The sequence below is a fragment of the Castor canadensis genome, chromosome 7, assembly GCF_047511655.1.
Source record: "Castor canadensis chromosome 7, mCasCan1.hap1v2, whole genome shotgun sequence".
NCBI classification, from domain to species: domain Eukaryota; kingdom Metazoa; phylum Chordata; class Mammalia; order Rodentia; family Castoridae; genus Castor; species Castor canadensis.
In genome coordinates, this window is record NC_133392.1 from 86,782,224 (window position 1) to 86,794,642 (window position 12,419).

At 47.4% G+C, this 12,419-nt stretch overlaps 1 pseudogene; it reads right to left on the reverse strand.

Moving 5' to 3' along the window:
• Nucleotides 1–496: 496 nt before the first annotated feature.
• The window catches only part of LOC109675338 (guanylate-binding protein 1-like), a 48,347-nt pseudogene continuing 36,424 nt past the window's right edge, over nt 497–12,419 (reverse strand).

Here is a 12,419-nt window from a genome sequence, read left to right on the forward strand (position 1 = left end):
ACCATTATCAGAGCCTAGAGTTTCAGGGATGCCATATCTGGGTATGATTTCCTCCAGCAAAACCTTAGCTACAACCTGAGCATTCTCTCATTTTGTAGGAAAAGCCTCCACCCAGCCTGAGAAGGTGTCTATCAGAACCAACAAATACTTATACCCATACCTTCCCGGCTTCACCTCAGTGAAATCCACTTCCCAGCTCCATCCTGGCGCCCTCCCCCGTACCCGTGTACCTGTATGTAGGAGTCCCTTTTTGCTGGATTTCATAGCCTGGCACCTGGCACATTGGTCCACAATCCTTTGAATCTGGGCTGTTTGGTGTGGGAACCGGAGGCAGGCCGACTCGAGGAGGCCAAGTAGTTTTTTTTTTGCCTAAATGGTTGGCTCGATGTAGGTTGGAGAGGAGAAACAGTCCTAACTTTTTAGGAAGGATCAGTCGCCCTTCATCATCATGAGACCAGCCTTGCTGGTTGGACTCTGGGCATCTGTGACCTTGGATTCACTGTCTGTCTTCCGGGGTGTACTCGAGTTGTGGTGGCAAGCGCGGAAGCTCGGGCACGGGTAAAGTCAGCACTAGGGTCGTGGAGGCCAAAGCAGCATTTCGGGCCGCCTTGTCCGCTTGCCAGTTCCCCATAGCTTCCAGAGTCTGGGAAGACTGGTGACCAGGAACGTGTACTATCACCACAGCCTGAGGCTTCTGCACCACGATCAGTAATCTCTGGATCTCTGGGAGGTTACGTAGCTCTTTTCCTTCCACTGTAATGAAACCCCTTTCCCAGTAGATGGCGCCATGTGCATGGATGGTGCCAAAAGCATAGCGGCTGTTGGTGTAAACAGTCACTCGTTTTCCCTCAGCCCGCTCGAGTGCCTCTGTCAGCATGATCAGTTCGGCCTTCTGGGCTGAGGTCTCTGGGGGCAACGGGGCACTCCAAATTATGTTCCCACCTTGGTCCACCACCGCTGCCCCTGCCTTACGCACCCCATCCGAGATGAAGCTACTCCCATCTGTATACCATACCAGCTCACTGTTGGGTAGGGCTGAGTCCTGGAGATCGGGGTGCACTTGGGTGATTTCAGCTATGATCTCTTGACAGTCATGTAGGGGGGCTTCCAGGTCTGGATTTGGCAGCAAGGTGGCTGGGTTAAGAGAAACTGGTTCGGAGAAGAAGTTTCGGGGGGCATCCAGCAAGAGCCCTTGGTAATGAGTCAGTCGGGCATTGGTCATCCATCTGCCTAGAGGGTGCTTTAAGACACCCTCTACTGCATGGGGGGTTACCACCTTCAGATGTTGCCCAAAAGTGAGCTTATCTGCGTCTTTTACCATTAGGGCAACTGCCGCTATGATCCGCAAGCATGGGGGCCAGCCTGCTGCAATTGGGTGCAACCTTTTGGATAGATAAGCAACTGGATGCTTCCAGGGCCCTAGGTGCTGCGTTAGTACCCCTTTCACTATTCCCCTCCTTTCGTCTACAAAGAGGGTGAAGGGCTTTAGAGGGTCTGGCAGCACCAGGGCTGGAGCTCTTAGGAGGGCAGTCTTGAGCTCCTCAAAGGCCTTCTGTTGATCTGGCCCCCAGGCACATGGGACCTTATCTTTAGTTGCCTCATATAAGGGTTTTGCCAGTTCAGCATACCCCAATATCCACAGCCAGCAGTAGCCTGCCATCCCCAGGAACTCATGAACTTCTTGAGCTGAGGTGGGGACGGGGAGTCTGAGAATAGTTTCTTTCATGGCATTTGTTAACCATCTGGTTCCCTCTTTTAGTTCATACCCCAGGTAGGTGACTGTTTGTCTACAAATTTGGACCTTCTTTGCACTGGCCTGATAGCCCAATTTCCCCAGCTCCTGGAGGAGGTCTCCAGTGGCTTGCCAGCACTCAGCTTCAGATGCAGCTGCCAGAAGCAAGTCATCTACATACTGCAAAAGTGTGATGGAACTGTGGCTCCGGCGATATGAGTCCAGATCCTGATTAAGAGCCTCGTTGAACAGAGTAGGGGAGTTTTTGAAACCCTGTGGGAGTCTAGTCCATGTTAACTGTCCGGGAGTTCCCATATTTTCATCATGTCATTCGAAGGCAAAAATGTGTTGACTGTTGGGTGCCAGGGCTATGCTAAAAAATGCATCTTTCAAGTCCAAAGTGGTATACCAATCATGGGAAGGGGGCAAATGGCTCAGCAAGGTATAGGGGTTGGGGACTGTGGGGTGGATGTCCTCAGTCCTCTTATTTACTTCCCTTAAATCTTGGACTGGCCTATAGTCTTTTCCCCTGGGTTTCTTAATGGGGAGGAGTGGAGTGTTCCAAGCAGAATGGCAGGGCTGTAATATTCCGGCTTCCAGGAGGCAGTTAATGTGAGGGGCAATCCCCCTCCATGCCTCGGAAGACATGGGATACTGATGGACTCGGATGGGCTGAGCCAAAGCCTTGATTTCTACCATTACCAGTGCTTGATGTTTCACCAGCCCCACACCTGTTATTTCTGCCCAAGCCTGGGGGAAGGTTTGAATCCAATAAGTCATTTCAGGGGACCACTCAATAGGTTTCAGGGGAGGGTCCCGCAAGGAGAACAAGCGGTGCTCATCCCCTTGAGAGACACAGTCAAGTCTTGGAGGGGTTGTCCTCGTCCATCCATCACTTTGATACCATCTGGCTCAAAGTGAATGTGAGCCCTCACCTTAGTTAGCAGATCATGCCCCAGAAGGGGGGCAGGGCATTCAGGAATGACCAAAAAGGAATGGGTCACCTGATGCCAGCCCAAATCCACCTGACACTTGCTAGTCCATTGATATGCCTTGGAGCCAGTGGCTCCTTGCACGAGACTAATTTTCTGAGACAGTGGCCCAGTAGGTTTATTTAGAACTGAATATTGAGCCCCTGTAGCCACCATGCATCTCACGGGCTTCCCCTCTACATATATGGTTACCCAAGACTCAGGGAGGGGTTCTGAGTCCCGTCCCCTCTAGTCATTGTCCAATTCAGTTAACAGAACCCGGGTGTCATTGCTGGGCCTGCTATTTGGCCTCAAGCGACCCTAGAGCTTGGGACATTTTCTCTTCCAGTGTCTGTATTCCTTACAATAGGCACATTGTCCCTGGCCTAACCGGGGCTGATCTCTTCAGGGATGGGGGGGCAGTCCATCCAGAGCCCAGTCCAGCCAAACCTTGGACCCCTGCTAGCAATATTTTAGCCATTTCCTTCTGCTGTTTCTTGTTTTCCTTACTCTGGTGTTCACTGTCCTCCCTCCGAATCTTTTCTTGTAGTTTCTGATTTTCTTTCCTGATTCTATCCTCTTGCTCTTCCGGGGTTTCTCGGGTGTTAAAAACTTTTTCAGCTACTTTCATCAGATCCCGGATAGTCATTTCCCCAAGTCCTTCCTGCTTATATAGTTTCTTCCTAATATCAGGGGCAGCCTGATTTATGAAGGACATTATCACAGCTGACAGATTTACCTCCACTAGTGGATCTAGGGGGGTATATTGTCTGTATGCATCGTAAAGGCGCTCAAGGAATGTGGCCGGGCTTTCATTCTCCCCCTGCACTACCATCTTTACCTTAGCCAGATTGGTAGGGTGGCGAGCTGCCGCCCAGAGGCCTGCCATAAGAGTCTGGCAGTAGACCCGGAGATGCTCCCTACCTTCTGCGTTCCCATAGTCCCAATTGGGCCTGTTTAAGGGAAAACGGTCATCAATCAGGTTTGGCAGGGTAGTCAGTCACCCATCGTCACCAGGGACATTCTTTCTGGCTTCAGTGAGAATCCGCTCCCATTCCTCAGTGGTGAATAGAGTCTTAAGGAGCTGCTGACAGTCATCCCATGTAGGACTGTGAGTATGTAAAATGGACTCGAACAGATCAGTCAAGCCTCTAGGATCCTCAGAAAAAGGAGGATTCTGGGCTTTCCAGTTGTACAGGTCACTACTTGAAAAGGGCCAATACTGATAGATGCGTCCCCCATCAGGACCAGCATTGCCCAGAGCCTGCACCAGGAGGATGGGGGGGGGCGGTGGAAGTGGAGGAGGGCTCCTCCTCTGGAATTTCCTCTCGCTGCCTACAGGGCCTGAGTCCCCTCGCCCGTCCAGAGACCAGGGTGGTGGGTGCAGACAGGGAGGCTGAAGAATGGGGAGGTACGGGGGGGGCAGCTGCCTCTGACTGGAGTGGCGCAGCAGCAGCATATGGCAGGGGGCTTGCCTCAGAATCTAAGTCTATCAAGGACGGATGGGAAGTCGGTTCTTCCTGCAGAATAGCCTTCTTAGGGGAATTAACAGGAGTGGGGGCGTTCCCCAACACAGCCAGTATTGTGTGCCGGTCTGTAGGTGCCTCATGGGTAAACGGCCGCAGCCAAGGGGGGGGTTCCTCTACTAAGGTCTGCCACATAAGGATGTAGGGATATTGATCAGGGTGGCCATGAAGACCAGGTTTATTAATGACATTGCGGACCTTCTTAATTGTGTCCAAGGAGAAGGTATCCTGAGGGGGCCAGCCTACATTAAAGGTTGGCCATTGCACTGAGCAAAGGGCATCAAACTTACCTTTTTTAATTTCCATGCCATAATTGCGTCCCTTAGTGTGGATTTCTGAAAAATGACTCAGAAGAAGGGTCTTAGGAGTTATCTGGGCCTGTCCCATGATGATCAGAAGAGATGGACAAAGGAAACAACAAAGAACAAAAGAGACAATTCCAGCAGACAAACAAATTCGCACAGGACTCTCCAACATACACAAGTACTGGCCAGTCAACCAGACTACTCTCACAGGCATAATTCCATTCACACCAGATTTAGGATCCTTACCCAAAGACCTCCCAAATGGTGCCCACTGAGGACGCCGGTGTGGTTCCTGACTGTTGGGGACGTCTCCCATGACTTCCAATAGTGAAGCCTCCAGGGCTGTAACCCCTTCCTTTCACTCAATGAGAATTCTCAACCAAATTTAGATGGGGACTCTAAGTCCCTCCAAATGGAGGTGGCCAATCCTCCTTCCGTGGTCTTTCCCAATTAAACCTCGGTATCAGAGGCCATTTGTTCCTCTCAGGGAGGGGCCAATCTCAGTGGAACCTCCAGCTGTTAGGGTAAGAGGCCGGCCACCTTCTGAGAGAAAAAGGACACTCGAGACAAAGGAGGTCACACGGCAAGGTTTATTTCTAGCCGGGCTAGGGTTCGAGCATCCGCCTGATGCAGCAGGTTTCAGCAAGGACCCTGAGAGAAAAGTTTAAGCAGATCTTATACTGTTTAAAGCATCAATCATCATCACATAGGAATTCCTCATGCCCCTGGGGTCACATTTTCCTGATCTTGCCCACATCCTGATCTTGCCCACATCCTGGTTGTGGGGTAATATTATTTATTGGGAGCTGGGGAAACACCAGAGGCTTACTTATCAGGTTACAAGGAATGTGTTCTCCCGTAAATTAGGGGCTAGTAGTGGAATAGAAACCTAAGGTTTAGATAAGAACAGCAGAGAGTCCTGCTTTGGAAAGTTTATTTACAAGTGGAGAGAAAGAAAGGCAGGGATGGGTGCTTATCTCTGCATGGTGCCTTTCATCTCGGTCCCGAACTCTTGCATGGCTCTAACGAGCAATTCCTCACAGCTCTGTCTGAGGTTACAGCTTTTAATTGACAGTTTACCATGTTTTACAAACCAGTTTCAAGGCTATCTTCCTCTTCACGAGGTTACCCAAGGGTCATGTCAGTTATAGCTGATTTCTAGGCTAGGTTGGCTGCCAGTTAAAGGCCCCAACACTATCTCAGACCCTCACTTCTCCAGGGTACTAGCTCAGGCAGTCACAGCTGGAGACAATTATCACTTAGATAAAAGCAGCCCCACAGGCTTATCTCATACTGGGCCCTCACAGGAGGAGGAGGGGAAGGGAGAAGAAAGACAAAGGCACTGGATACCTAAAAGGGAACCTCAATTCCCAATTCCAAGAGGAGATCAGGCAGTGCCTAGGTATGACCCTAAGTGGGACCCTGAAAAGGACAAGGATGAATGGAACTGCAACCATTTCATCCACTGTATTCTTGAGGGACTGAGAGCCAAGGTAAAACCTCTTAATTACTCCCAAGTCACAGCTGTACAACAAGGACCCTTAGAAACTCCAGTAGCTTTCCTACAGAGATTTAAGGATGCATTACAAAAGCATACCAACATTATACCAGAGTCACAGGAAGAGGAAAACATCCTAAAAGATAAATTTCTAACACAGTCAGCACCAGATATCTGTAAAAATCTTCAGAAACTAGTGGTTGAAGGGAGCAGAGATCTGGACCAATTGGTCTGTGAAGCCATGTCTGTAAACTATAATAGCGATTTAGAAAAAGAAAAGAAGGACCTGGAAAAGGAAAAGAGAAAGAATAAGCAGCAAGAGGCTCTGATCACAGTGCTCAGAGTGTCTTCCCCAGGGCAAAGTCCAAACCCAAGAACATGCTTTCAATGTGGACAGGCAGGCCATTTTAGGAGGGAGTGTCCTGAGAGAAAACTACCTCCAGGATCCTGCCCCACTTTTTTGGGGAAAACATTGAAAGGCACACTGTCCCCAGTTCCCAGGGGAACCAAGGCCAGAGCCTCCCACCCAGTGAGGGGTTCTGGGCCTTCCCATCCAGGCTCCTGTGACCACCATAAAAGCAGAGGAGCCCCAAGTTTTACTCATGATTGAAAAGTACAAGGTCAGCCTCCTTATCAATACTGGAGTCACCATCTCAGCTATTCCATTCTCTCCCAGATGCAGGTCCTCCAAGAAAATTACTGTTTGAGGCATATCAGGCCAGCCTCTAGAGGGTTATTTCACTCAGCCTTTAGCCTGCTCCTGGAGAGATTTCCATTTCTGTCACTCCTTTTTAATTGTCCCAGAAACTCCTACTCCTCTGCTAGGGTGAGACTTTCTATCTAAATTGGGGGTACAAGTCCTTTTCCTCCAGGAGAGTACTTTCACTTGCTCCTAATAGAGGAACAAGTAGACCCAACAGTGTGGACGGATGGACACACCATGGGACGGGCATGAACAGCTGTCCCAGTCCTAATTCATTGCAAGGACCCCTCCTGGTTCTTGTCCTCCTGGTCCTGTCCAAAAACAATATCCTTTAAAGCCAGCAGTTAAGGAGGGGTAATTCCCATAATCAAAGACCTAAACAGACAGGGACTGCTAATAGAATGCTCCAGCACAGATACTACTCCTATTCTCGGTGTCAGGAAGGGACCTAACAAATGGAGGCTAGTCCAGGATCTCCGCCTGATCAATGAAGAAGTAGTGCCTCTCCACCCTGTAGTTCCAAATCCCTATATGCTTTTAGCCCAAATACATCCAGGTACCGCTTACTACTCTGTCTTGGATTTAAAGGATGCCTTCTTTTGCATTCCCCTACACCATAAAAGTCAACCTATCTTTGCCTTTGAGGACCCCACAAGAAAGTCTGGACAGGTCACTTGGATTGTCCTCCCCCAGGGATTCAGAGACAGCACCCACCTCTTTGGGTTAGCTCTAACCCAAGAATTGGCAGAGTGGCAATATCCACAAGCTACTCTGCTACAATATGTAGATTACCTCCTGCTGTGTGGACTGACTGAGCCTGTTATTTCATGAGCCACTGAATCCTTACTAAACTTCTTAGCAGATAAAGGTTATAAAATCTCTAAAGAAAAAGCTCAATTGTGTCAGTCTAGGGTTACATATTTAGGTCTTGTCCTAGAGAAAGAAATGAGGGCTTTAGGAGAAGATAGAATTGGTCCAATCTTGATGTTTCCTCTATCTAAAACTCTAAAGCAATTGAGGGCCTTTTGGGGGTCACAGTATACTGTAGAATTTGGATCCTGGGATATGCAGACCTAGCCAGGCCCTTATATCAAATCCTTAAGGAAGCACAGAAGGATACCCAACCCTTTATTGAATGGGATAACAAGTCAGAAAATGCATTCCACCAGTTAAAAAAGGCTCTTAAGATAGCTCCCACCCTGGGTCTCCCAGTACAAGAAAGTTTCAATTATAGGTCTATGAAAAGGGAGGACTGGCCTTGGGCATGGTGACTCAGCTCCGGGGCATCACTCCCCAGCCCGTAGGTTACTTAAGCAAAGAGTTAGATCAAGTAGCAATGGCCACAGTAAGCCTTTAGTGCCTGAAGCTCAGAAACTTATCTTAAATCTCCCCCTAATGGTTTATACACCACATGACCTAGGGGGAATTTAAACTCAAAAGGAGAACTTTGGCTATCTGACATCCATCTACTTAAGTACTAGGCCCAGCTTCTGGGAGGGACAGAAATAACTTTAAGGACCAGTCAGAGCCTAAATCCTGCATCCTTTCTACCAGAGGCAGAGGGAAATCCTGAACACTCGTGTGAGGAGGTACTTATGGAAAATTATGCTGCCTGACTTGATTTAACTGATCAGCCCTTAAAAAACCCGCATCTGGAAATATACACTGATGACAGTTCCTTTGTCAAGAATGGTGTCAGCCATACAGGGTTTGCAGTTGTGACTCTTCCTCCTAATACAAGTGCTTAATTGGCAGAATTAATGGCCCTAACAGAAGCCCTAAGACTATCAAAAGAACAAAGAGTCAACATCTATACAGATTCTAAGTATGTCTTCCTGATCCTGCATGCTCATGCAGCCATCTGGAAGGAAAGGGAAATGTTAACTACAACAGGCCCTCCCCTTAAACATACTCATGACATACTAGCCCTCCTACATTCTGTTCTATTGCCTAAAAAGGTCTCAGTGATTTGTTGTAAAGGTCACCAAAAAGGGGAAGAAAAGAAAGCAAAGGGAAAAAAAAGCAGCCGCTGAGGCTGCTAAATGAACAGCCATGCAGGAATATATAGCTGGCCCTCTCCTCTGGGAGAGGACTCTCCTTCCCCCAGAGAGACCACATTATTGGTCAGGGGAAAATAAGCAAGCCTCAGACCAAGGGTACCAATTAGATCACCAAGGCTGGTGGGTGTCCCCCGGAGGAAAGTTATGGCTCCCTGAGGCACTCCAATGGAAAATTCTTAAGACTCTCCACCAACTGTAACATTTGGGCTTAGACAATACTTTGGTTTTCATCCACAAAATGTTTGGGGGAACTAAATTAAGAGACACTGCCTAACAAGTTGTAAAGGGATGTGAAATATGCCAAAAAAAAAAAAAAAAATCCCAATAGTAAAAGACTCCAGGTATCAGGAGCACAGAGACAGGGATACTATCCTGGGAAAGACTGGCAACAAGACTTCACCCATAAGTCAGGGGGACCAAAGTCAAAAGTACTGTTAGTATTTGTGGATATGTTTACTGGATGGGTGGAGGCTTTTCCTTACAGTACGGAATGTGCTAGGGAGGTAGTCCGAGTTCTAATCATAGAAATAATCCCTCTCTTTGGCCTCCCTAAAAGCCTTCAAAGTGATAATGAGCCTGCATTTAAGGCAGAAGTAACTCAGGGACTCTCTAGAGAACTAGGCATAGAATACCACCTTCACTGTGCCTGGTGTCCCCAGTCATCTGGAAAGGTAGAAAAAACAAATGAACTTTTAAAAAGACAACTGGCTAAATTGGCACAAGAAACCCACTCCCCCTGGACCAAGCTCCTCCCTATTGCTCTCATCAGCTCAGAAACCCTCCAGGCAAGCAGGGACTGACCCCTTTTAAATATCTATACAACAGGCCCGTCCTAATCAAAGACCTCCTTCTTGACCAAGAAACAGCTCAGTTAATTTCCCATGTCACTCAACTTGCTAAATTCCAACAAGCACTCTCAGAGATCAAACAAGTCACCCCCAGGAAGGATAAAAAGGAACCCCCTCTCTTTTGCCCTGGTGACTTAGTCCTAATAAAGTCTCCAAATCCAACCCAGGACTTAAACAGCCCGCTCTGGGAGGGGCCATATCCAGTCATTCTGTCTACTCCGATGGCAGTGCAAGTGGCTGACCTGGATTCCTGGATCCATCACTCAAGAGTCAAGGGCTGGAATTCCTCTGCGAACATCACATCTTCACCTCCAGACCCAGAATTGGAGCCTGCCTCCTTCTCATGTGAACCTTTGGATGGATTAAAACTGCTGTTCAAAAGGAAGATGCATACAGATACAGCTAAGTCACCTTCAGGAGCCTTCTTTATCCAAACCTCCAAAACCTCCTAATTGGTCTATTCATTCTGATTATAATTACTTTGCTCATAGGGTTAGCTGCTACAGCTCCCTCTAGCTAGACTAGAGCCTCCAAAAGACAGCATCAGCATGTTCCTTTTATTTGCTAACTATATTGCCATGAGGCTTGGTCTTCTGGGTACACTAGCACCCCCATATGGGAGGAGATATAGCCCTTCATGGAAAACCAATGGGTTCTTAAATCTCTCTCAAGCATTTACCCTTCCAAAATCTCCACTAAGGACTCCTGAGTTTGCCATGAGAGACCAACAGTGCTCATCTGCCAGCATGGGTCCTATTAAATTTCACTCAGGGTTCCTTCCCTTCTTTGATATTCAGGCCAGATAACTTCTCCTATGCCATGGTTCCTCTTACAGAGGTCCCGTGGAAGAACCAGCATACTATGTCTTACTCTTGGCTTGGGTTCATTTCTCAGATGAAAATTTGGATGTTTAACGTTTCTGTCCCAAACAACTATATACTGGTTTGTTGTTTGTCAATAAAAGACCTACATCCCAAAAAGACATTTTTGACTTCACCACCCTTAGAGGTGACTATCATCTCACAGCCATCTTGTGCTGTATATCTCTAAAAGCCCCACTTCTATGAGTCCCAGTATGCTTAGGGCTAATGTTTGTAATGGGAGCCTTGTCTCCAAGCTAAATTAGTCCTCAAACCTCACTGATAAAAACTCTTATTGCACACTTATGACTGGCCATCACAGATGTATCTTAATAAAATATACGACAGGATTAGGAAATCTGTATAACTTTACCTTTCCACGTCCTGTGCCTCCACCTTTTACCAGCAGCCTTAATGTCTGTGACTACTTGTTTCCAGGAGACACCTCCCAGGCCCAGGCTAACAACACCCAAGGTATTTTATGCCTTGAGGAAGGATACCTCTTTGTAGGAAGGTCATGGAAAAAGGACCAGGTATGGGGCTGCCATGTCTACACCCAAACCATACTAGAGGAAACTGGGCAATTGCCCAACTAATACTTAATCCTGAACATATCTCTTTTTGGAATAATACTATAATACAACAAACTGAATTTTCCCAATGATCAGGAACAGCTTCCCATAGGGATAAAAGGGAGATTACTTTCATAGTTTTAGGGATAACAGCATTGGTTGCAGCCCTTGCTGGAATCAGTTATGGGGTGGATTGCCAATCATGTAACTGCAAAAAACCTAACCAAAGTGGTAGAGGACAACTCAGACCAGGTAGGCCTTGCCATTAAGGACATGCAAAAGTCTTCGTCATCCCTTGCCTGTATGGTAATGGACCACCACCTAGCCCTAGATTTTTCTCTTGGCTAAACAAGGAAGGGTGTGTGCCATTGCCAATACTTCCTGTTGCACATATATAAACACTTCAGGCATTGTGGAGGAACATGCAGATTACATTCTCCAACAGGCTAAGTGGCTCTGGGAGCAATCTTTTGAAACTCAGGTTTTTACACAGGTATGGGACCAAATAAAATCCTGGCTCCCCTCTAGGACTTGGTTCCTACTCTTTCTGGGGCCTATAGTTGCCATTATTCTCTTGCTTGTGTTTGAGCCTTGCATTTTAAACTTACTTGTCAAGTTTGTTTCTTCTCACCTAGAATCCATCAAACTACAAAAGCCTCTGATGGAGATGAAAATGATCTACTACCATGGTCCCCTAGACAACCCCTCTCGTGGTCAGCCCTGATGCTGCAGGCCCCTTTATCGCCCTCTGTCAGCAGGAAGTAGTTACTGAATAGACTTCATTGTCCCTATTCCTAACAGCAGTTAGAGAGGTCACTAGGAGGGGGGACTTGAAGGACAGACCTCGGGAGGTTAAGGAGACACTTCTCCTCCTTAGGAAATTCCCATATGCATCTGAAAAGCATCTCTGCCCTCAGGCAATGCAAAAAAAGGCTATAAAACCCACTCCCCATTCTGACTCACGGTTTTCCAGGTCCCCCTGAGTTCCCCAATATGCAGTCTTTCCCTTCTCTTCTCTCCTCTACAAATTAATTCTCTAGAAATAAAATCTTTGTGACCTCTGCTGTTGGAGTCTGTCTGTGCTTTCATTCTCAGATCAGGCTCAAGAACCCTGAGCACCTGAAATTCCTGTGTGTGTCCTCCGTGCATCACTTGTTTGTTATTGTTCCAACTGAACAGATTAGGTTGTTTTTCCCTTCCAGGTAACCATACTACAGCTGAGGATGCCATACCCAGATATGGTCTCAGATCAGACGTCTTTGCCATTCTTGCTCAAGTTCAGTGATCTCAAGTGGAACAGGACACATTAATTTTAAATTTGTAAAACTTTGTTTTTCTTGCACA